Here is a 24,032-nt window from a genome sequence, read left to right as displayed (position 1 = left end):
CTAATAAATGAATTAACTAGGGCTTCAGGGTACAAAATAAACACACAAAAGTTAGTTGTATTTCTATATACTAGCAGTAAACTATCAGAAAAGGAAATAGTGAAATTCTCCCATTTACAGTAGTAACAAAAAGAATAAAATAGTTAGTAGCAAATATAACTAAGAAGATAAAAGATATAAATAGTGAAAGATACTAAGCATTGATGAAAGTAATTAAAGATTGCACAAGCAAATGGAAAGACATACTATGCACATGAATTGGAATATTGTTAATATGCCCAAAATTCCCAAAATGATCAGCCAATTAATGAAATCTCTATCAAAATACTGATATTATTTTACATAAATAGAAAAAAATACTAAAATTAACTATAAAAGCTTCTGAATATTCTAAACAATATTGATAGAGAACAAAGCTGGAGGCATCATACTTCCTGATCTCAAAATATAACACTACAATAATTAAAATAGCATGCCACTGGTATAAACACAGACATGTAAACCAGTGGACAGAATAGACAGTCCGGAATTAAACCATGTTAAGAATACACAACTGAGTAAAGCACAGTGTCTTCAACAAATGATAAAGGGGAAAGTGGATATCCACATGTAAAAGAAAAATCAGACTCTTATCTTACCCTGTCCACAAAAAGCAACCAAAAACCGATTAAAGAGTTAAACACAGTACCTGAAATTGTAAATTGTCTGGAAGAAAGCAGAGGGGAAATGGTTCATGACATTGAACTTGGCAAGGATTTGGTGGATATGACCTCAAAAGCACAGGGAACAAAGGCAAACAAAGACATGTGGAATCACAAACAAACCAAAAGCTCTAGACAGTAAAGGAAATACATGAACATAGTTAAAAAGGCAGTCTATGGAGTAGGAGAAAATATTTGCAAGCCATATATCAAATAAGAGTTTAATTACCAAAACACATAAGGAACACATACAACTCAAAAACCAAAACCTAATACCTTAATTTAAAAAATGAACTAACAACTTGAAAAACCATTTCTCCAAAGAAGACTTACAAATGGCCAACCTGTACATGAAAAAATGCTCAACATCAATATTCATAGGGGAAAGGCAAACAAAAAAAATGAGATATCACCTCATACCTGCTATAGGACGGCTATTATTAAAAGAAAAGGAGAAGTGTTGGTGAGGATGTGGAGAAATTTGGGATCCTTGTACGCTGTTGGTAGGAATGCAAAATGTTGCATCCTCTTTGGAAAGCAGTATGGCGATTCCTCAAAAGTTATAAATAGAACTACCATATGATCCTGTAATCTCACGTTTGGATATTTATGAAAGAATTGGGTAAGGATAACAAAGAGAGGTTAGCACTTCAATGTTCATTATCGCACCATTAATAATAGTCAAGGTGTGAAACAATCTAAATGTTCTTCAGTGGATGAATGGAAATAGGAAACATGGTATTCACAGGTGGTATATTATTCATCCCTTCAAAAGAAGGAAATCCTGCAATTTGCAGCAACATGGATGAAACAGAAGAATATCATGCTAAGTGCAATAAACAAGTTATAGAAGGACAAAGACTGTATGGTTTCACTGATATGTTATCAAAACTATTGAAAATCATATGATCAGAGAGCAGAATGCTTGGGGAAGGAGAAAATGCAAAGTTGCTAATCAACATTCATAAAGTCTCAATTATGCAAAATACATTCTAAGAATAGATATATGCATCAAGGAGGAAAATATAGAAGGCAAGGGAGACAAGAGGATATAGAGGATATTGTAATTTTAGATAGGGTGGTCAGGAAAGGCATCATCAAGAAGGTGACTCAAAGGAAAGTAAAAACATAAAATCAGCCATATAAGCATCTGAGGGAAGTGTATTGACAGACAGAGGGAACAGCAAATGCAAAGTCTCTGAGATGGGAGTATGTGTGGCAAACGTGAACAGCTGTAACAAGCTGGTGGGTTGAAATTAAGGGTAAGTGCAAAAGAAGATGAAATCAGAGAATTAATGGAGGGGTTGGAAAGCAGATCTGTAGGAACTTCTAGGCTATTATAAAGACAGTGGCTTTTACTTTGATTGACATAGGCAGCTGTTCACTTTTTTGGGAACTGTGACATAATCTGAAATAATCTGTTTAGAAGTAGGTGGGAGAGGCAGGAGGAAAGACTCAAAAAGGTAAGGAGAAAAGGCATACTTATGTTCCTATATTATGCACTTAAAGTTGAAATTGATTTTTCTTTACAGTTCATTAAGCTTTGTAATGTCCTTACCATATACGCAATATAACATATAAAAACTCATTCTATGATGAGTTATGTTGCAATCGCTGAAAATTAAACGCAACATTCCAGAATGACTATCATACATTAGTGTGCATCAGAATCACCTGAAGGCGTATTAAAACCAATTGCAGGATGCCACCTGAGGTTTCTGATTTAGTTATTCTGTGGTGGGACTTAAGAATTTGCATTTTGTTTCCACTGCATCTGCAACATCCCAGGTGATGCTATGTTCCAAGGTACGTCTGTTTGTATATGTTTATGTATTTGAAAGGGAGAGCAAGAATGAGAGTCAGAGAGCGAGAGCGAGAGAGAAATCTTAAATATGCTGGTTTATTCTCTAAATGGCCACAACAGGTAGGATTGGGTCAGGTTGAAGTCAAGAGCCATGAACTCCATCCTGGTCTCACATATGGGTGACAGGGGCCCAAGCACTTGAAACATCACCTGCTGCTTCCCAGGCACATTAGCAGGAAGCAGGATCTGAAATGGAGTAGCAGGATCGGAAATGGAGTAGCTGAGTAAGAACTGGAACTCCAATATAGGATGCAGGTATTGCCAAGCAGCAGCTTAATACACTGTGCTACAACACCAGCCCCTGAGGCTTGAGCTATGAGATCCACTAGTATAGAAAGCATTATGCATACAAATATTGATTGCAGAAATGATCTGAAAAACATTGGCATTTTTAGCGATCCTGTTGAGGAAATGACCTTGTGTTTGAACTTTTAGTATTTTGTACCTCCAAACTCTTATTCCCCCATGGTGGAAATTGATTCCTTTCTGTGTTTATTCATCTATGACAAATCAGTTTAAAAATAGATATGAAGGCCGGCGCCGCGGCTCACTAGGCTAATCCTCCGCCTTGCGGCGCCGGCACACCGGGTTCTAGTCCCGGTCGGGGCACCGATCCTGTCCCGGTTGCCCCTCTTCCAGGCCAGCTCTCTGCTGTGGCCAGGGAGTGCAGTGGAGGATGGCCCAAGTCCTTGGGCCCTGCACCCCATGGGAGCCCAGGAGAAGCACCTGGCTCCTGCCATCGGATCAGCGCGGTGCGCCGGCCATTGGAGGGTGAACCAATGGCAAAAGGAAGACCTTTCTCTCTGTCTCTCTCTCACTATCCACTCTGCCTGTCAAAAAAAAAAAAAAATTAAAAAAAAAGATATGAAAATATATATTATGAATGCTTAATTGTTTTAAGTCTAAGAATGATAATATTGAATTTTTTGAAGAGGTCAAAAATTTTTGCTGTGGAGCTAACTGCATTTATTCTAGAAAATGTTTAAACCAGCTAATTTGCAGTATTATTAAGCCTTTTTGTCATTGTTACTCTGACTCCTTAGAAATTAACTATTTACAGGATCCCAGCTTTACTATCTAGTACTACAGTCTGAAAAGGAGATATCCAACAAAGGGTTATGTAAAACACTATCCTGGACAGTGATTTGTTTTACTAGTTACCATCCTTGTTAGCAGAAAAAAAAAGTGTAAAAAACCAAAATAAACTTTTCCAAAGGGCTTTTTTGGTGATTCTAGAAACACTATGCCTGGAAATAGCGGACTATTACTGGATGGAATTGATATGCTAAAGGTCTCATGGTCTAAGAAGTCCTTCATAAATATTCTTTCTTATCAGCAAGGTAAATGGGAAAAGCGTTTGGTATAGTTGAATTTTTCAGGATTTATTATTTTCCAGGAACATTTCTTCAGTTTTGTGGCTCTACAAATTTTTAATCGACCAATGATGTTTCACATGTTAATTTGGTATTAGGAAATGTGTGAACAAGTGAGAAACAGGGAGAAAGACAAAAAACAAATGTAAAAAAGATTTGTTTGTTTTTTTTTTTAGTCTTAAAAACTTTGTGAGTTTATCAATTGCTTCCTGCAAAAAAAAAAAAAATTGCTGGCAATTGACCTGTTATGCCCTGAAAATGGTAGGTGAGTATATGTAGTTACATTACATTCACTTTCTAAATCCCGAAGAAAACATAAGAAAAAAAACTAGGTCATTTAGACTCAGAATATGTGATCCACTAAATCTGTCAGTTTGGTGAAAGATGATTTCAGGATGTAGGTGTCTTGTCACTCTGCATTTGACATGAAAGAAGGGACAGATCAATTGAGCTTAGATTATTCAAAATTCCTTTATTTTAAAATCATGCTGTGGGGAAGTTTTTGTCCTATGTATTGCTTAAGCCTAAGGAACATGCACAAAGAAGTGCCACTGATGACATGCTTATATTTTTACTCTTGGTCTCTTTATATAAACCATTAGCACTTCTGAAGTCTACTGATTTTTTAAAATAGGTAACTTTCTAAGCATAACCAGAAATAAATTTAAACATACCGGGAGACTATTTTTAACTGTTCATATTTGCTCTATTCCATGGCTAGAATAATTATAGCATATAGACATTTTATGTATTACTTATCCCTGAAGAAAATTTTTGTTTTACATATTAAAGTAATTTTCTTAATTACCAGTAAAGCAAAGTATACATGTTACTTTTTTTTAAAGATTTGTTTATTTATTTGAAAGTCAGAGTTACACAGAGAGAGGAGAGGCAGAGAGAACGAGGTCTTCCATCCAATGGTTCACTCCCCAATTGACTGCAACGGCCGGACCTGTGCCGATCCGAAGCCAGGAGCCAGGAGCTTCTTCTGGGTCTTCCACACCGGTGCAGGGGCCCAAGGACATGGGCCATCTTCCACTGCTTTCCCAGGCCATAGTAGAGAGCTAGATCGGAAGAGGAGCAGCTGGGACTAGAACCGGCACCCACATGGGATGCCAGCGCTTCAAGCCAGAGTGTTAACCCACTGCGTCACAGCGCCGGCCCCTACATGTTACTTTTTTTTTTTTAAAGTGATCATCATGAATATAAGCCTTATTATTAATGTTTGAAATTTTTCCAAGTGTCTGGACAGAAGTTATGAAAGCTAAATAACAACTATCTTTGTTCTTTGTATTTTACCTGTGTTTTACACATGGTAAACAACCAATACAAAATATTATTATGGGGAAGGCATTTAACCTAGTAGTTAAGACAACCAAATCCTACATCAAAGTACCTGGGTTCAATTCTTGACTCTGGCTCCTAACCCTGATGTAGGCAGGCATACAGGTTAAAATTGATTAGGTCTGTGAGCTGGAAAGACCACGCCTTCACCACGCCCCTGTGTGACCTCATGCTCCTACCTGGCCAAACCTGTGCATCCACCAGCCAATCAGGTTAATTAACCACTCCCCTTTGAAAGCCTATTAAAAGCCTGGGACATCTTGTGCCCAGCCCCTTTCCTTTCTTTGGCCTTTTGTCAGTGTGGACCTGTGCGGCCCTGCGCCTTTAGGCCACCCGCCCCATGCTTCTTGGCCTAGATGCTCTTCCTGGTACTTGGTATGGACCCAGATTTATCTCTCTCCTATAGATAGGGCCCTCACTCTCCTATGCATCTTTCACACTGAATAAAAGCTTAAAGATGTACTATGCTGCCTCATTCATTTATGCCAGTATTTAGAATTCTTTGAATATTAGGCAAGAACCCACATGGGCTTATTAACATTGGGAATTTATTAATAAGCATACAGTGATATTATATGGCATCCCAAATTCCAGTTTCAACCCCAGATGCCTGCTAATGCAGACCCTGGGAGACAATGAGGATTGATTCAAGTAATTGGATCCCTGCCACCCCAGTCGGAAATTGTTGCAATCAATTGGGTAGTGAACCAGTGGATGGGAGAGCCCCTGACCCTGCCCACTGTCACTACCTCCCTCTCTCCTCTAAAATAAACAAAAACAAATCAAACAAAAATCTGTTGAATGAATGAATGAATATAAGACATTTCAAGGAGGGAATGGATAAAATTAGATTTTACCAAATGGAAGCCTAAATATCTTACACTACAGTCATCTGTGGTTCTGTTTGTGTTTGTTCCTAATGAAATTTTTTCAAAAAAGGAAAGGGTACCACTCACAAAAGAGGCATATTGATTAAGGGGGTAATTTTGCTCTCATTTTTAAAGATTCAAATGTTTTAAAAAGGCATTATTGTTCGTGACATTTTAAAGATAGATCACCCACAAAGACAAAAATTCTAGTATGTCCCATATAGGTAAACTCATCCTCTAGTATATCTATATACTAAGAGCAGCAGAATTCATCCAATTACATATTTGTTAAAGATGATAAAATTTTATCAAATAACAAGAAATTTCACCTTTTCTCTAATAATTTGTGATGGAAAATTTTGTATCATGCAAATATCAAGAATGGTCCTGTTGGGGCCAGTGGTGGCATAGCAGTAAAGCCGCTGCCTACAGTGCCGGCTTCCCATATGGGCACCAGTTGGAGTCCCGGCTGCTCCACTTCTGATCCAGCTCTCTGCTATGGCCTGGGAAAGCAGTAGAAGATGGCCCAAGTCCTTGGGCCCCTGCAAGCGTGTAGCAGACCTGGAAGAAGCTGCTGGCTCCTGGCTTCATATTGGCTCAGCTCCAGTCATTGTGACCATCTGGAGAGTGAACCAGCAGTTGGAAAACTTCTCTGCCTCTCTGTAACTCTGCCTTTCAAAAAGTAAATAAATCTTTAAAAAATTAAAAAAAATAATGGTCTTGATGAGTATCCCCCCTCTATCTATTTGATTTCATTTTTATTGTTGTTTCTCTTGAATGGTACAATGGGTTAGGTAAGTGGTGCTATATTCTCGTATCATCCATTGTGACAGCCTAAAAGATCTTAGCAATAATTTTCAATCTGGTCTTATTCATTAAGTAGGCACTATCACAGACACTAAAATTAAAATATCAACTATTTTAGGAATGGCAGGGAAACATTCACAAAGTATCTTGTGTAAATATGAATTGCCTAGGTTCCATTTCACCATATGTGGATAGATAAAATTAACATTTTAAAAAAAATAGCCTTCTTCCTTCAGCCATTCATAATGTGTGCTACTGATCAAAAAAAGAGGAGAATTTCTGATGGTTGAGCTCCATAAATCCATTTATAAACATGATGGGGGAGATCATATGTCTTTTGACAGAGAATTAGCAAAGAGTAGAAGTCCTGTTATATGTGAGATGGAATAAAAACTGAAACAAACAAACAAACAAACAAAACCAAAAACACCAGAATGGAAAAGTTGCCGTGTCTGGAAGCCATGGAAACAGGGACAAAAACAGTGGTGCTGTTCCCTTTCTTCCTCTTCTTCTTTTTATAAATGAGATGGTAGATCAGACACGAAGAGAAGATTTTATAAACATTCATGTAGCATTTAATATGTATGTTTTATAAATAATATTAATTTCTTTAATCCTTCTAACAATCCTGTGAAGTGACTGCTATTAATTTCCTCATTATACAGATGAGGAAACTGAGAGATTAAGAAAATTGCTGATGACAGAAATAAGATAAAAACCTCTGTGCCTCCAGAGAATATACTGTTAACCACTAAGCTACACTGATTCATCTCACATTCTGACTTTCCCCTTCCTCTATTATGCAGGCCAAGTTCAGGACAGGAACACAAAAAGGCCATTAGTTAGGGAACACTTGTGGTGGACTGCAGGGAAGTAAGACGTAGCTAGCAGTCACTGACTTTGTTCAAGAGGTCAGATTAAGGATTTTTAGAAGAAAACTAGATGGCCTGAGATTTTTATTTAGAGGAAAAGAAGCTAGGTGGGAGAATTCACACACAGAACAGCATAATAAGGAGAATGCTTCCAGCACAGTTAAAGAGCAAAGGAAGGTCCTTCACCTTTCCATCTTTATCATAGTTTGCTTTGGGAAAGAAGGTATGCCAGAAGAAGTCTTGTCCTCTTAAAAATGAATCTTTACATGAATGGAAGGGGAAAGGGAGCGGGAGGGGGGAGGGTTGCGGGCGGGAGGGAAGTTATGGGAGGGGGGAAGCCATTGTAACCCACAAGCTATACTTTGGAAATTTATATTCATTAAATAAAAGTTTAATAAAAAAAAAATATTCCACATAGCTCTTACCCACCAGCTTCTGCCTCCATTTCACTGTTCAGAAGGGGATCACAAGGGGTAGGCGTTTGGCCTAACAGTTAAATTGCTGGATAGAATGCATGCATGCATTCCTTAGTTGGGTGCCTAGGTTTGAGTCCCCATTCGAAATCCTGACTCCAATTTCCTGTTAATGCACTCCCTGGGAGGCAGCATTAATGGCTCAAATGCTTGAGTCCCTGTCACCCACGTGGGAGACCTAGACTGAATTTCTGGCTCATGGCTTCAGTGGTTATGGGCATTTGGGAAGTTAGCCAATGGATGGGTGTTTCATTTATCCATTTGCCCCTCAAATAAATAAATAAATAAATATTTTTTTTTAAAAAATGTCGGCGAACCCCAAAGGCTTCCATAGCCTCGGCAACTCATGACTAGAGCCTAGGGAGATTACTGACACCATAAACAAGAGTGTTAAATTGTTAAATCAACACGCCATAAACAAGAGTGTTAAACTGTTAAATCAACATCAAGAGTCACTGTGTACTTACGTCCCTTGCGGGATCTGTCCTTAATGGGTTGTCCAATGTGAAGTAATGATATAGCTAGTACTGAAACAGTATTTTTACACTTTGTGTTTCTGTGTGGGTGCAAACTGATGAAATCTTTACTTAGTATATACTGAATCGATCTCCTGTATATAAAGATAATTGAAAATGGAAAAAAAAAACTTGGTGTTAAATTGGAAATTACATAGAAAATTAATCAATTTTTTAAAAAAATATCATGTAGGATCTCTGTCATTAATGTGCTGTACACTGTGATTTAATGCTATAACTAGTACTCCAACAGTATTTTTCACTTTGTGTTGCTATGTGAGGGCAAACTGTTGAAATCTTTACTTTATATATACTAAACTGATTTTCTGTATATAAAGAGAATTGAAAATGAATCTTGATGTGAATGGAAGGGGAGAGGGAGCGGGAAAGGGGAGGGTTGCGGGTGGGAGGGAAGTTATGGGAGGGGGAAGCCATTGTAATCCATAAGCTGTACTTTGGAAATTTATATTCATTAAATAAAAGCTTTTTAAAAAAATGTGGGTAGATGTATGACACAGTGATTACAACACTGCTTGGGAAACCCACATCCCATATTGGACTATCTGAGTTCTAATCCCAGCTCTGCTCCCAATTACAACTTCCTGCTAATGTACACCTTTGAGGATAGCAGATAATGGCTCAAGTAGTTGAGTCCTTGCCACCTACATGGGAAACCTGGATCTGGTTCCCAGCTACCAGCCATTTGGGGAGGGAACCAGCAGAGAAGGGGCAGCTCTCTCCCTCTCCTTCCCTCTCTCTCTTTCTCTCTCACTCTCAAATTTAAAAGTAGATAAATAAAAATTAAATGAAACAGAAGTGGATCACATAGCTACTTCTAGGTGGAAGGTAGCTAGTACTAATGGAGTTCTAGTTGTAGCTTTCTCAATGAATTCTACATAAAACATCACAATGAAAACAAAAATCTGCATGCAGAAATTTCATTGTAGCAGTATTTACATTAGCAATGAACTGGAATCAGTGTAAACATCCAAGGAAAATGAAGATATTAAATAAATTATTGCATATACATACAATAGGAAACATCTCAAATCCCATTTATGAAGAAAAATGTCTAAGAAATTTCATATGACATGATATTAAGTGAAATAAAACAGCATATATTGCAGTACAGAGTTTTAGTAGATCTCACTAGACAGTGAAAACATGTTTGTTTGTTTGTTTCCAATATTTAGGTGCATTAGCAAGGAGCTGGATCAGAAGTGAAGCAGCCAGGACTTGAACCAGCTGCTCATGTGGGATGCCAGCATGAAAGGCAGCTGCTTAGCCTGCTGTGTCACAATGGCAACCCCCTCAACATCTCTCCCTCGAGATTCTGACTTGACAGCTGCCTTTCCCCAAAGTAAGTGATTCAACAAAGAGCACATTATAGAAGCAACAATGCCTCAAATGAAATAGCCTCAGAAGTCATTCATTGTTTTTTTCTACAATAACCTAATGATTACACAGATAAAAAACTTTCAATTATCAAAGGGTCTACAAAAATGTGAATACCAGGAAGTGAGAATCTAGGAGGCTGTCTATTACCATAGACATCTGAATCTGACTTTAATATTTATTTTGAAATAGGGTCAAGTATACAAACTTCTGTCTATTTTCTCAGGAAAACTCTAATCTGATAATAAATGTGATAGTGAAAAATCTCCTTTTTATATTCATATAAAGAGCTTGGATGTGGTTACATTTTCTTCACAATAAGAAAAAATATGGAGGCTGGCACTGTAGCATAGCAGGTAAAGCCACCACCCACAGTGCCGGCATCCCATATGTACACCAGTTTGAATCTGGCTCTCTGCTGTGGCCTGGGAAAGGAGTGGGGGATGGCCCAAGTGCTTGGGCCACTGCACCCCACATGGAAAACCTGGAAGAAGCTCCCAGCTTCTGGCTTCTGGCTTTGGATCAGCGCAGCTCCGGCCACTGCAGCCAATTGGGGAGTGAACCAGCAGACAGAAGACCTCTTTCTCTGCCACTCCTCTCTCTCTGTGTAACTCTTTCAAATAAATAAATAAATAAATCTTAAAAAAAGAAAAAAAAATATGAGATCTGGCATTGTGATGCAGCACATTAAACTGCTGCCTGCAATGTCATTATCCCATATTGCAGTACCAATATTCAAGCCCCAGCTGCTCCACTTCCAATTCATCTCCCTGCTAATGCACCTAGAAAGTCAGCAGAAGATGGCCCAATACTTGGGCCCTTGCCACACACATGCAGGACCCAGATGGAGTTCCAGGTTCCTGGCTTTGGACTGTCCCAGCCCTGGCTATTGCAGGCATTTCTTGAGTGAACCAATGAATGGAAGATCTCTCTCTCTCTCTCTCTCTGAAGTAAATGAATAAATCTTTAAAAAGAAAAAGAAAGATGAAGAAAATGAAATTCATCAACTTCTCTGAAATCCTTCAGAGAATTGAGCTCATAGGGCAAGCCACTGCCGACAAAACTGGGAGAGACAGGAAGATAAGGAGAATCACAATTTTACCAGATCATACATTCAGCAGCAAAGTCCTCTGGTATAGAAAAATCTAAACTGTAATTGACTAATCTCTAGATGCTCAGTGTGGACAAGTTTGAGTGCTAAAGATTCTAAGGAGACATAGTCTTATAGTGCCCCTACCCTTTTTGTGACTTTTAGCTCTAGGAGAATTATCAGGATGTCATGATGAAGATGGAGGAAAATTTTCCTTGATTGTAGTAGGAAAAGGAGAAAAAAGCCAATTCTACATGAAAAATTTTGTTTTATTTATTGGAAACACAAAGAGACAGAGAAAGAACCTCTGTCTTCTAGTTCACTCCCCAAATGCCTGCAACAACTGGGGCTGGACCAGGCTGAAGCCAGGAGGAACCAGGAATTCCATCTGGGTCTTCTCCATGGGTAGCAGGGATCCAAGTTCTTGAGCCATCACCTTCTGCCTCCCAGGGTGTGCAATAGCAGGAAGCTCGTTCAGAAGCAGAGGATTCAGCATTCCTACTGGGCACTCCCATATCATATATGGGCATCCCAAACAGTATCAAATGCTGCATCAAATGCCGAGTATAAAAGTAGCCATTTTTAAATATTCCCAGATATTTTCTTTTCTTCTTAACAAGGCCTGCCCTCAAGAAAAACTATTTACCACAGCCTAACTGGGACTTAACGGAATGAGGTTTATATTTTTCTATATGAAGAGTTGGCAATATTGTGTACATTTTGATAGGTCATGTTTTCATTGCTGTTATTTTATAAGTGCTATGGACTTTTTGTTTTGATATTCTCTTTTACTCTGTCCTTATTTTTAATAGTTGCATGATGCTAATGATTGCTTTGATTTATATTATTTATTTAATTTGTTTGAAAGGTAGTAACAGGAAGATGATCTTCCATCTTCTGGATCATTTTGCAAATGGCTGTAATAGATAGGCAACGAGATAGGACTGGGCCAGGCTGAAGCCAGGAGCCCAGTTCTCAATCCTGGTCTCCCATGAGGTGGGCAGGGGCCCAATTACTTGAGCCATCTCCTGCTGCCTCCCAATGTGCACATTAGCACCTTGAAAAGCTTTTATGGAGAACACATCTTGGACTCAAATCCAAGAACTACTATGTGAGTATTTGCTGCACCGAATTCCCACCCTGATGATCCATTTGTAGATATTCCAATGATTATATTATTATCAATGTCTAAATGCATTGTGTCATCAGAGAGAATGACTTGTATAATTAAAATTTTGACTTTGGGATATTTATTGAGGCTTGTTTTGGTTGCATGCTTCCTTATTTGCTTTTTTACAACCTAGACAGAAATTTATAAGCTATCGTCTTCAGAGAAAGTTTGAACATAAAAAAGAATAATGATGGTAATATTACATATTAAATGAAAAATAATCTATGAGTCCATAGTGATATACAAAAAGAGGACAGAAGGGAAAACTATTCTTTATAGATGATTGATAGCTAATAATAGATCCACCAAATTTAGATTTGTATTAAATTATTAAAATCTATTTTAAATGGCAGCATAATTATCACATTTCATATAAAACATGTTTTCATTTTGAGTTTATAAAAATCTGTTGCTATAAATATGTATAAAATATAGATTTTAAAATTGCAGATTTTTACCAATTTCCATGTATGCATGAAAAAATGTAGTTTCTCTGAATTATTCTTTAAAGTTATTACCTACTTTTATTTTTTATGCATTTGTCTGCTAGATATTTCCTTACCATTTGTTTTTAAATCAAAAATGCATCATGCATACACATATATATAGTTTAAAAATAAAATTACATGACAGTGTTGTGGTGTAGTGGGTTGAGCTGCCACCTGCAATGCCAGCATCTCATATGGGTACCACTTTGTGTCCCAGTTCCTCCACTTCTATTCCAGCTCCCTGCTAGTGTACCTGGTAAAGCAGCAGAAGATAGCCCAAGAGCTAGAGCCATGGCCACCCACAGGGGAGACCTGGATGAGGCTCTAGGCTCCTGGTTTTGTCCTGGTCCAGCACTAGCTATTATAGCCATCTTGGGAGTGAACCAGCAGATGAAAGTTATTGCTCGCTCGCTCTCTCTCTCTCTCTCTCTCTCTCTCTCTCAGTAACTCTGCCTTTCAAATAAACAAATAAATAAAAAATCTTTAAAAAGTAAAATAAACATGTATTTACTACCCAGTTTAATGATTAAATATCACTAGTATCTTTGAAACTGCTTACTCTTTATATCACAACAGCCATCTTTCTCCAGAAGAACCAGTATCCTAAATTTTGTCTTGCTTTCATCCATCATTTAAAACCATAAAATGTGATCTCTAAACAATAGTACTTTTAGAAAGCTGCTATTAAAATGAAAAAATTCTCTACCAATTTACTCAAAAAACTCATGACTAAAAATATATAAGATTACTCACATAGCGTTCTTATCCAAAATATTTAATCTGTTCCTAAAATGGTAAATCCTAGATTTGTCAAATTTAAAGGTACATTTCCCTTTGTAAATTAATCATATTAAAAGTGATATTTTGAAACTCTGTGAGTCTCTAATTTCCCAATAACCTTTTTTTTTTTCTTTTTTTGACAGGCAGAGTGCTTTTTAGCATTCTTTCTTTGGTAATTGTTTCTCATATAAATTTGTATTTTAAACTAGTTTGTAAGGTTGTTGAGTGGCCATAAGCCTGGCTTTATTTCATTTATACATGCTAAATTTCCCATAGCATGAGGCCAAGCACCTCTCCACAACCCCTGATACCTCTACCTATTTGTGATGAAAAAAACAAAGTCTTTCTGAATGATTTATTCTTTTTTTTTATTTTTATTTTTTGACAGGCAGAGTGGACAGTGAGAGAGAGAGAGACAGAGGGAAAGGTCTTCCTTTGCTGTTGGTTCACCCTCCAATGGCCAATGCGGCCGGCGCGCTGCGGCCGGCGCACTGCGCTGATCTGAAGCCAGGAGCCAGGTGGTTATCCTGGTCTCCCATGGGGTGCAGGGCCCAAGCACTTGGGCCATCCTCCACTGCACTCAAAGGCCATAGCAGAAAGATGGACTGGAAGAGGGGCAACCGGGACAGAATCCAGCACCCCAACCAGGACTAGAACCCGGTGTGCCAGCACTGCAAGGCGGAGGATTAGCCTATTGAGCCGGAGCGCCGGCCCTCATTTCCCAATAACCTTACATTAATTAATGATCCTTGCCTTAATCAATCATTATATTGATAGTTGTAAAATGGCAATTTTCTGTTTCTGTCATTATTTGTATATTTATTAGCAGTCAATCATCTGTACAGAAAACTTCTCCCACTCTCTTTTCCAGTTTCATTATGTACTCATAGATTACCTTTTCTTTACTATGATACAATATATTACTACCATTATTCTTTCTGATGCTCAAATTGCTCCAAATATGGCCAGTGGGAGCTCCATTTGGAACACTGTCTTGACAAATTCTTGTCACTTGTTGAACACGTGTTGTCATTTCTAGTACATGACCACACTCTAATAGAAGGGTACTTCAAAAAGTTTGTGGAAAATTGAATTAGAAGAGAAATTTCTTTTAATTTCAATATTCTTGAGGATTTTGTATACTCATTCACAACTCCTCATTTTACACACAGTTGACTGCATCCTTCTTGGATCCTAGTGATATGAGCAATTAATTTAAATACAAATATTTTCTTGTTGTAATTATGATCTTTTGGGAGAACAGAGAAGAGAACCCAATAAGCTATTCTGACAGATACTATGTTGATTTTTAAAAGGAAATTACTGTTAATTTTTGAATATCGTTCAAAGACTTATAATGGCTATCAGAAAATAAAATCCACTGGAAATAGCATTTAGATGTTTAATATTACATTACAAGAGATGACAAATATAACTACCCATGAAAATGAGAACCATTATTTAGGCATAAAAACCCAAAGAAGTTAGCATCACATTCAGTTACCAAAGATGAATGAAGTCACAAGTATATGAAGCATATTTGCATAAAATAAAAATACTGGAAACTGTAGTATCATTTCCATAACTGTAATTGAATGGATGCATATATGGTGTTACTTCTTTTGTTTGTATTTATATTGTAAATGACAGGACAGTTTGCTTACGGTGGAGACATGCTTTCACAATACTTTTCTGACAATGCTTTTGGGCAATTTCCATTGTCTTTTATTATACATAACAACTGGCTTGATTATGTTATAAGACAATAAGGAAAAAGAAATTGAGTATAATCCATTTTCTCAGTCACCTAAAGAACTAAATTGAATTATTAGATTGATCACGCAATGATTAACAACTCTGCACACTGTTAGTTTCTAATCAGAGATAGGCAGTAAATGTAAGATCGTATAATCATCGTACTGTCAAGGTCTAGTAAAACATTCTGAACACAGAATCTCCCATGATGGCTCCTTCACTCTGGATCTTATCCTGGAATTTTTTCCCATGTTAAGTTCTCCAAATTTCAATTCAAAGGGAGGAAGAAACAAAGTAGATAAAAGAAAAGAGAAAAAAAAAAAAAACTGGGCAGAATGATTTGTAGACAGTAGAAGTTAGAAAAATAGATCCAAATATCCATAGTGTATTTATATCATATATTCCCATAAGCTGTCTTAGGAGAGTCTACCTTAACTGGTTCTTATATTTTCAATATTAATCTGTTGCTCTTTCGTCTTTTAACTTAAGTTGTGAATGAAGTAACAAGCAGAATACTTGTTAATGTACTTGGGAAGTACATTAACATTTTGCTAATAGATACATTAAAGAAAATATTTCTTTCTAACAGCTTAATTACATCTACAGAGAAAATATACACGGTAAGTAAATTTACAGGCACCTTCCTTTAGATTATTATCACCTTGTATACATGTACAAATCCCTTTGCTCATTGAAATGGGAATCTATCCCCTTTTTGTAGCTAACACATAGCAATTCAGAATGAACAATGAGCACAATGGTGTGCATTTATGTTCATTAGGATAGAGAATTGACTAAATTTTTCACAGGAATAATTGTGAAAAAGGTCTGAAGCCTATCCTATAAACAGAAAAAATATAGCTTTTTTTAAAAAAGTTTATTTACTTGAGAGGGAGAGAGGGAGAGAGAGGGAGAGAGAAAGGGGGAGAGAGGGAGAGAGGGGGGAGAGAGAGAGGGGAAGAGAGAGGGGGAGAGAGAGGGGGGAGAGAGATTGAGATTGAGATTGACTGGGCCAGGCCAAAACCAGGAACCAGGAAGTCTATTCATGTCTCCCACATGGGTGGGAGGGACCCAAGCACTTGAACCCTCATCTGCTGCCCCCAGTGGTGTGCAGGTATGGTACCAAAAGTGCAGGTACCCTTTTTACCTCCATCAGTACTGAATTCATCCAATAAATACCATTTATATGGCTAAGACTTCCAAGTTGGTAATGTTAGCTCTTCTGAAGACCAGACTTATATTTCCAACTGCCTACTCAAAATCTCCACTCATGTCTAACAGACGTTTCAAATTTGACATCTTCCAAATTAAACTTGATATCCCTCTTCTCCCATTCCACAAAAGCTACAGTTTTCCCTTCTCCATAAATGGCAAATGTCACCAACCAGAAGCTATTCCATGCCAAAACTTGGAATCCATTCTTTATACTTCTCTTTCTCTCATACTCCATACTCCATTCTCAATTCTGTAGGAAATTCTGTTGGCTCTTTAAAACAGCCTAAACCCGGTCACTTCTCACTGGCCTCAGTGCTAAAACCCTTTTCTAGCCATAATCATCTTTTATCTAGATCACTACAATAATCCTCCCTACTGGACTCCCAGATTCCTCCTTTGCCTTCCTTCCACACTATCTATTTAAATCATAACTCAGATATTATGATGCTCCTCTGCTCAGAACCCTGCATGGCTTCTTTCTCAAATCCAAAGGACTTAGAGGCCCTATATGATATGCCTGCCCCATCGTACCACCCTGCGGCCATTGCCTCTCTGACCTCATGTACTGTTCCTTCTTATTTCATATATTTGGCCTTCAAGATGTTCTAAAAATTTTACCTATTTATTACTATATTTGAAAGGCAGAGAGAGAAAGAGGGAGAGAGAGAGAGAGAGAGAGAGAGAGAGAGAGAGAGAGAGAGAGAAAATATCTTCTATCTGCTGGTTCACTCCCCAGATTCCTAAAAAAAAAAAAAAAAAAAAAAAGCCAGAATTGAACCAGGCTTAAACCAGGAGCCAGGAACTCAATCTATGTCTCTCACAGGAGTAGCAGTGACCCAAGTACTTGGGTCATCACCTGCTGCCTTCCAGGATGTGCATCAGCAGGGAGTCACAACCTGCAGCAGAGCCAAGATTCAAACCCAGGCTCTTCCATATGGGACATGGACATCTCAGGCTGTCTTTTAACCACCTTACACAGGTCTTTCTAAACACTCAATATTTCAGCATTTGGTTTGGGGGAACTATATATACATATATATATGTATATATATGCATAAAACTATTTCTTGTCTCAACAATTACTGTATCTTATTGTATTTAAATGACTTCTTTTTCTTCCCCATCTACTACACATGAGGCAATCAGTGCACTTACTCTACCTCTATATTCTTTCCATACCCCTCCCTATTGTTATGAATTATATAATCTCATGTTGAAAGGTACATAATTTTATATTATATTTTGTCACTCTGTTCTCATTTTTGTTTTGGTCTTAGATATACAGTCAAATGTATTCCAAGTCTGTTACCTATCTTTTGGTTTAATTTTGTCATCACTATTTTGCCTCAAATTAGTCCCCTTGCAGTTTTCCCAACAAGGCTCACAGAAACAATAGTCTTTATAATCTTGTCAATTCAAAACCATTTGTCTCTTGCCTTTATACATGAAGGACAGTTTGACTGGATATAAATCACTGGCTCACACTTTTTTCTCCTTGACTATTCTGTAGATGTTGCATCACTGTCTTTGGGAGGAGAATTTTTCTGGGGAGAAATCAGAGGCTAGCTTAATTATTTTCTCCTTATACATGACTTGATCTTTCTGTCTGACTGCTCATAAGATTCCTCCTCTATCTTTAACAACCAATAACTTCACTAGGATATTTCCCAGAATTGACCATTCTGGTTCAACTTTGTCTTAAACACACAGTGTCCCTTACACAGTTCTTTCTAAATGTACCTTTGATCTTTTCTCCGGTAGAATTTTATTGAACAATATATTTGAATATTTGTTCTTTTTCATAGTTTTAGTTTTCTTCCTCAGACACTCTGATTACACATAAGCTCACTCCCCTCTTCAAACTTATAATTCTATCAATTTCTCACCCAATCCTTTTAACTGTTTATTCATTTTTATTATTATCATCACTATTTAATGTATGTCTTCTATATTCCTAGCTCTGTCTTAAGAAGAAAACAAATGGTTTTCTCTCTCTACTGGCACACTTACACATAACACTTCTTTACCCAAAACATGGATAATCAATGACCAATTCTCCATCAGATTCCAACTGAGTGTCCTATAATTTAATTCAGTTCTGACACTATCTTCATGGATGTTACATCATATCTCATAGGTCCAGGCCTCAGTCCATTAAGATTGTCCCCCAATTCAGTGTCAATTGTTAGTAGGTTGTCACCTATACTTCTGAGTGACCAACTACAAGTTAGAAATTCCTTTGGTCCTCTCCCCTTCAGTTAAATTTCTACAGCACTTCATAGAACTTGGAGAAACACTCTCCTTGCCTTTACTCATTTATTATAAAGGATGTTTTATGGTACTCAGATGAAAAGCCAGATGGAAGAAATGCATATATTAAGAAATGTGGGAAGGGGAACAGAATTTCCATGCCTTTTCCAGGCATGTCACTGTCGAGTTAGCTCCACATGTTTGGCAATCAAAAACCTCTTTAAACTCTGTCTTTAAGGGTATTTAATGGAAGTTTCCTTATGTAGGAATGGTTGATTGCAAAGCTGGCCATTGGTGATGAGCTCAACTTTTGTTCTTTTCCCTTCCCCAGTTCTAATCCTATAATTATATGCTTGGTTCTCCAAGCAAACAGCCCCTATCCTATGACTATTCAGGAGCCCACCAAAATCATATTATTAGAACAAAAGATGCTCTTATTACACAAAAAATTCCAAGGGACTTAAATGTTCTGCATCAGATACTTCTATCACTCAAGAAATTACAAAGTCTTAAGAAATCTGTATCAGGAAATGGTGATAAAAACCAACTATTAGGACAAAAGATTCTCGGGAACTTTAGGTCAGGAAGCAGGGGCAAAGACAAATAAACATATTTCTTGTTAGGTCATAGTATCGCACCCAGTATTCCACAGTGTCCTTTTTCTTTGTGATCCTACCAGTTCTGTTTTTGTTTCAGATATTTTCTCTTTATAGTCTTAATTTCCTTAGTGGATTCCAAATCACACTTCAGTGCTTCTGTTGACTCATCATTTCTTTCCTGTCTGTACATTTCTGAACTGTGGTCTTCCTTTCTAAATGTGATTGATTCATTTTAATTAAGCCATTTATTTTATTGCAGCATATTCTGGTAAGTGTTCTTTTGTTTCTATGTTTTTCTCCTCTTCTCCATATTTTCTCTTATGACATTTTATGTCCATGCCATGTGAGTCCTATTCTATATTATTTATTCATAAATGAGTAAGATTTTCCTGGACCAGCTATTTTTAGGTTGGTTTACCACTTTATACCCAAAGAATTTTTCCATTTATACTGCTACAGAGGCAGATGAGTTTTTGAAAATATAAAAGGTCTTTTTAAAAGTTCATGGAAAAGGCAAATTATGAAAAAAGTTATATGTGAATTACAAAGGTTTTTGCACAAAATCAAACTTACCTTTTAATTAAGTTTTTGCACAAATTTATTGAAATACTCTCATGTCTTGTGCAGGTCTTTTACTTCAATTTCTATTTCTTATTTTCATTCTACTTGAAAATGAGAGACACACACACATAGATACAGAGGGAGACAGGGAGAGGGAGAGATAGAGAAGGAAAGGGAGAGAAGGACTGGGAGAGAAGGAGGGAGAGAGAGGGAGGGAGGGAGGGAGGGAGAGGGAGAGGGAGAGAGACAGACAGACAGACTCTTCCCTTTGCTGATTTACTCCTCAAACACCTACAAGAGCTAGGGCAGTACCAGGCTGAAGCCAGCAGCCTGAAACTCAATCCATGTCTCTTAGGGGATGGCAGGGACCCAAGAACTTGAACTATGTGCTACCTCCTCAAATGAATATTAGCAGGAAGTTTGACAGAAGCAGAGGAGCTGGGACCTGAACCAGGCTCCCTAATATGGGATATAGGCATCCTAAGCAGTGTCTCATCTGCTGTGCCAACCATCCACCTTCAGTCCTATTTCATATTTTTTTCCAAATAAACTCTATTTAAACCTGCTAATCCATTTGCTACACCTAGTTTCCATTAAAAAAAACATTGCTTTTTCACTTCATGGTTATCATCTATCTTTCAGGAAGTTGTTTATGCTAGTATTTTCTTAAATCTGCTACCTCCAAAATAAGTTGTCAATCTCCACAATTCTTGTCTTCATTTCCTTCCTTGTGACTTTTGACTAATCTGTGGATTTTATCTGCCTTGTGGTCTTGTGGAAGCTATGGGTTTGAGAGTTTTTTTCTGATTTGATGAAGATGCAGACGGCAACTCCCATCTAAAGGGTTCTTTCTCCATCAAGTCTGAGGAATATAACAGTAATATGTAGTTAGACTATATCAGCATAGTAAACAAGGCATTAAAAAGTGTTTGCAGGGAGTAAGAAAGCAAAATTATAGAAATATTTGCTAAAATTGCTGAGATCTGGTAAGTGCATATGACTTGCGTGATCACACATGTAGGGTGATAAACATCTAACCAACATGGTTGCTTAATGTTTATTTTCTGGGCAAGAGATTGACCATCTACTAATTGTCCATGTTAAAACTACTGAAAAACAGGTGAGCTATAATGACATTGTGGTATTGATATGATCAAGGCTTTAGTAAGAGGAACTGATAGTAAAAGTCTGTAAGCAAAATTGGAACAAGGAGAGTGCCAATCCTAAACTCAGTTATTTGGTCTATGAAAGAAGAAAAAAAAAAAAAAACAGAGTCCATGCCCGTGAGTCAGATTGGATAAGTAAAGGAAGGAATATGCAGAGAAGCTGCAGGCATAGAACAATGTTCTGATAACGGAACAGAAGTTTCCAAAATCCAAGTGAAAGATCATGAGGAACCACTCTGAGTCACTATGTAGGGTAATCCAGCCATCTTCAAATTTGAGTGTTCAGTGATTTTTCTCAATTGTGGCTAAGGCATTATGCTTGAGTTGATACTTTTGAAGTGAGAAGTTCAGTGGTACATACATAACAAGTGGGCAAGGCACATAACCTCTCTAAAACCTGTATTTCCTAATTTTCAAAGTGCTATTATGATATTTAAGGACTTTACACACACATAAAACACAAAGCACAGGGACTGACATATTGTAGCCACATAGATCATGATACCTGTTTTCTTACTAGCTTCTTTCTCCAATATCTTCTGGTACAGAAAATACAGGAATATATGAACATTCCATGATGAGAAAATTCCCAGAGGGAGAGGTTTAGATCTACGTATAAACATCATTCTGTCTTTAAAATCCAAATTCCTCAAAGTTTTACAGTGTAATCATTTGAGTATTGTTGGGAGGCCTGTGTTAAGACATGGTGGGTTAAGCTGTTGTTTGCGTTGCCAGCACCCCATAGCAGAGTGCTGGTTTGAGTCCTGATTCCTCTGCTCCTAGTGCAACATCCTGCTTATGCACTTGGGAAGGGAGTGGAAGATGGTCCAAGTATCTAGGCACCTGCCACCCACATTAGAGACATGGATGGGGTTCCTGGTTCCTGGCTTTGGCTTAGCCCAAACCTAGTTGTTCTGGCCTTTTAGGTAGTGAACCAGCAGACAAGACAGAAGGTCTTTCTTGGTCTTTCCTTCTCTCTCTCCCTGTTGCTCTTTCAAATAAATAAATCACTCTTTTTAAAAAAGAATTAATTTAGGTGGCAATTCTAAAGATTGTTGAGTGTTGAACAAAAAAAAAAAAATCTCAGCATTTGACAAGTTATCAGAGAGATATTTCCATTGTTTTATATTTCTTCTCCATTGACTTTTCCTTTGACTATTATCATAATCAGCATGTGGATGACCAGAAATACTCCATATTGCATTGACAGGGTGCAGGCAATTAGGCATTGTTGCCTTGCTGATACATCTACTGTCAAACTGTGACAACAGCTGGCAGGGGTGAAAGATACCCTGGGAATATTTCTAGGAGTTCAAATGAGAAGTATTTTCTTGAATGTGATAGATGTTGCTTATAGATCCCTTGAGGAGAAAATGTCTCTCTCAATATGACTTAAATGCTTAATCTGTACTACACTGAGAACACTGTCCAGGCTAAACAAATCATGTCCTTTTATCTAATTTATATGCAACTGAACAGAGTTTCCATTCTAACAGCATTTAAATGTTTAAACCTGACATGTCTCCATGCAGCAATGTCTCTTTCTATTAGCTGTAGATAATATAGTATATAATTATGCAATGCAATCATGTACCATATCTGTAGTCTCGTTGGAAAGAAAGGTGTTGAGGTATGCCAAGTGAATCATGTAAAACACATACATATTCTTTTCTAATTAGCCAATTGTCAGGTATAAAAGTTCATAGGAATTAAAGGGCATAATAATATGATATTTTCAAAATCCATAGTTCTTACTGGTTTATAACCATCTAAAATAAAATTGACTAGATTCAGAGCACAGCTGTGTCAACTATAAGATTTATTCCATTCTTAATTCTCATCTTCCCTCTATTTCCAGAGACTGATGTGGAATTGTGGGGAGTGACCCACTTGGTTTCAGAGTAGAATGACATTTGTTAACCACAAGTGACTGAGTGCATTGGGGATACTCGTTAGGGGGTCCAGAGGAAGGAGGGAGGAAAGTCAGAATAAGCCACACAATAATGACATGTTTGTTGGGACTGACTCTTGTGTTACAGTAACCTAGCTTCTATATCAGAAAAGGAAATAAGGGGATATTATATCAGGCAAAATAATGATGAGAAATACATTACATGATTTCTGAGGCACACAGACTTTTGACTTTTTCTTTTACAAAAATGCATCCAAATTCAATTAGATGACCTCTGAATAGACTTGCTTTCAGTTATTCTAAATTATGAATTCTGAGTAGCAGATGCTAAATCAGAGAACTGTCCTGCTGATGATTACCAGTTGAACAGAAAAGCTCTTCAGAGTAGGTTAGATCTTTTCTCTGCAAATGGTTCATTGTATTTAATAACATCACTGCTTTCCTAAGATGTAGAATATTATTCTTATTGAAATGCTAGTAGCTCTATAGAACTAACTAGTGGCTGGTATCTCAAAATATTCCCCAGTTACCATATGTCAAAGAAAAAACCTTATCTTGGAAGTCAAAGCTTGAAATGTTAGAAACTATAAGTCAGAACCCTTACTATATGTGTGCCTTATTTTAACATTCTTCACATTGCCATAAGCAGAGATTTAAATTGTTCCTCAAAATCTGTGCAAATAAATGTTTCTTGAAAGTGACCAATAAAAGAGAAAATACACAGACCAACTTGACTTATGCAATTGACGGCATTAGGCTGGGTTATTACTTCAGTGATCAGGGTACTGAATTCTCATTTCAGTTATGTGTTTCTCGCTCATAATCTCTGAAA

Source organism: Lepus europaeus, chromosome X (assembly GCF_033115175.1).
Source record: "Lepus europaeus isolate LE1 chromosome X, mLepTim1.pri, whole genome shotgun sequence".
Taxonomy (NCBI): domain Eukaryota; kingdom Metazoa; phylum Chordata; class Mammalia; order Lagomorpha; family Leporidae; genus Lepus; species Lepus europaeus.
The sequence above is the reverse complement of the archived record's forward strand: the minus strand, read 5'-3'. Positions refer to the sequence as shown.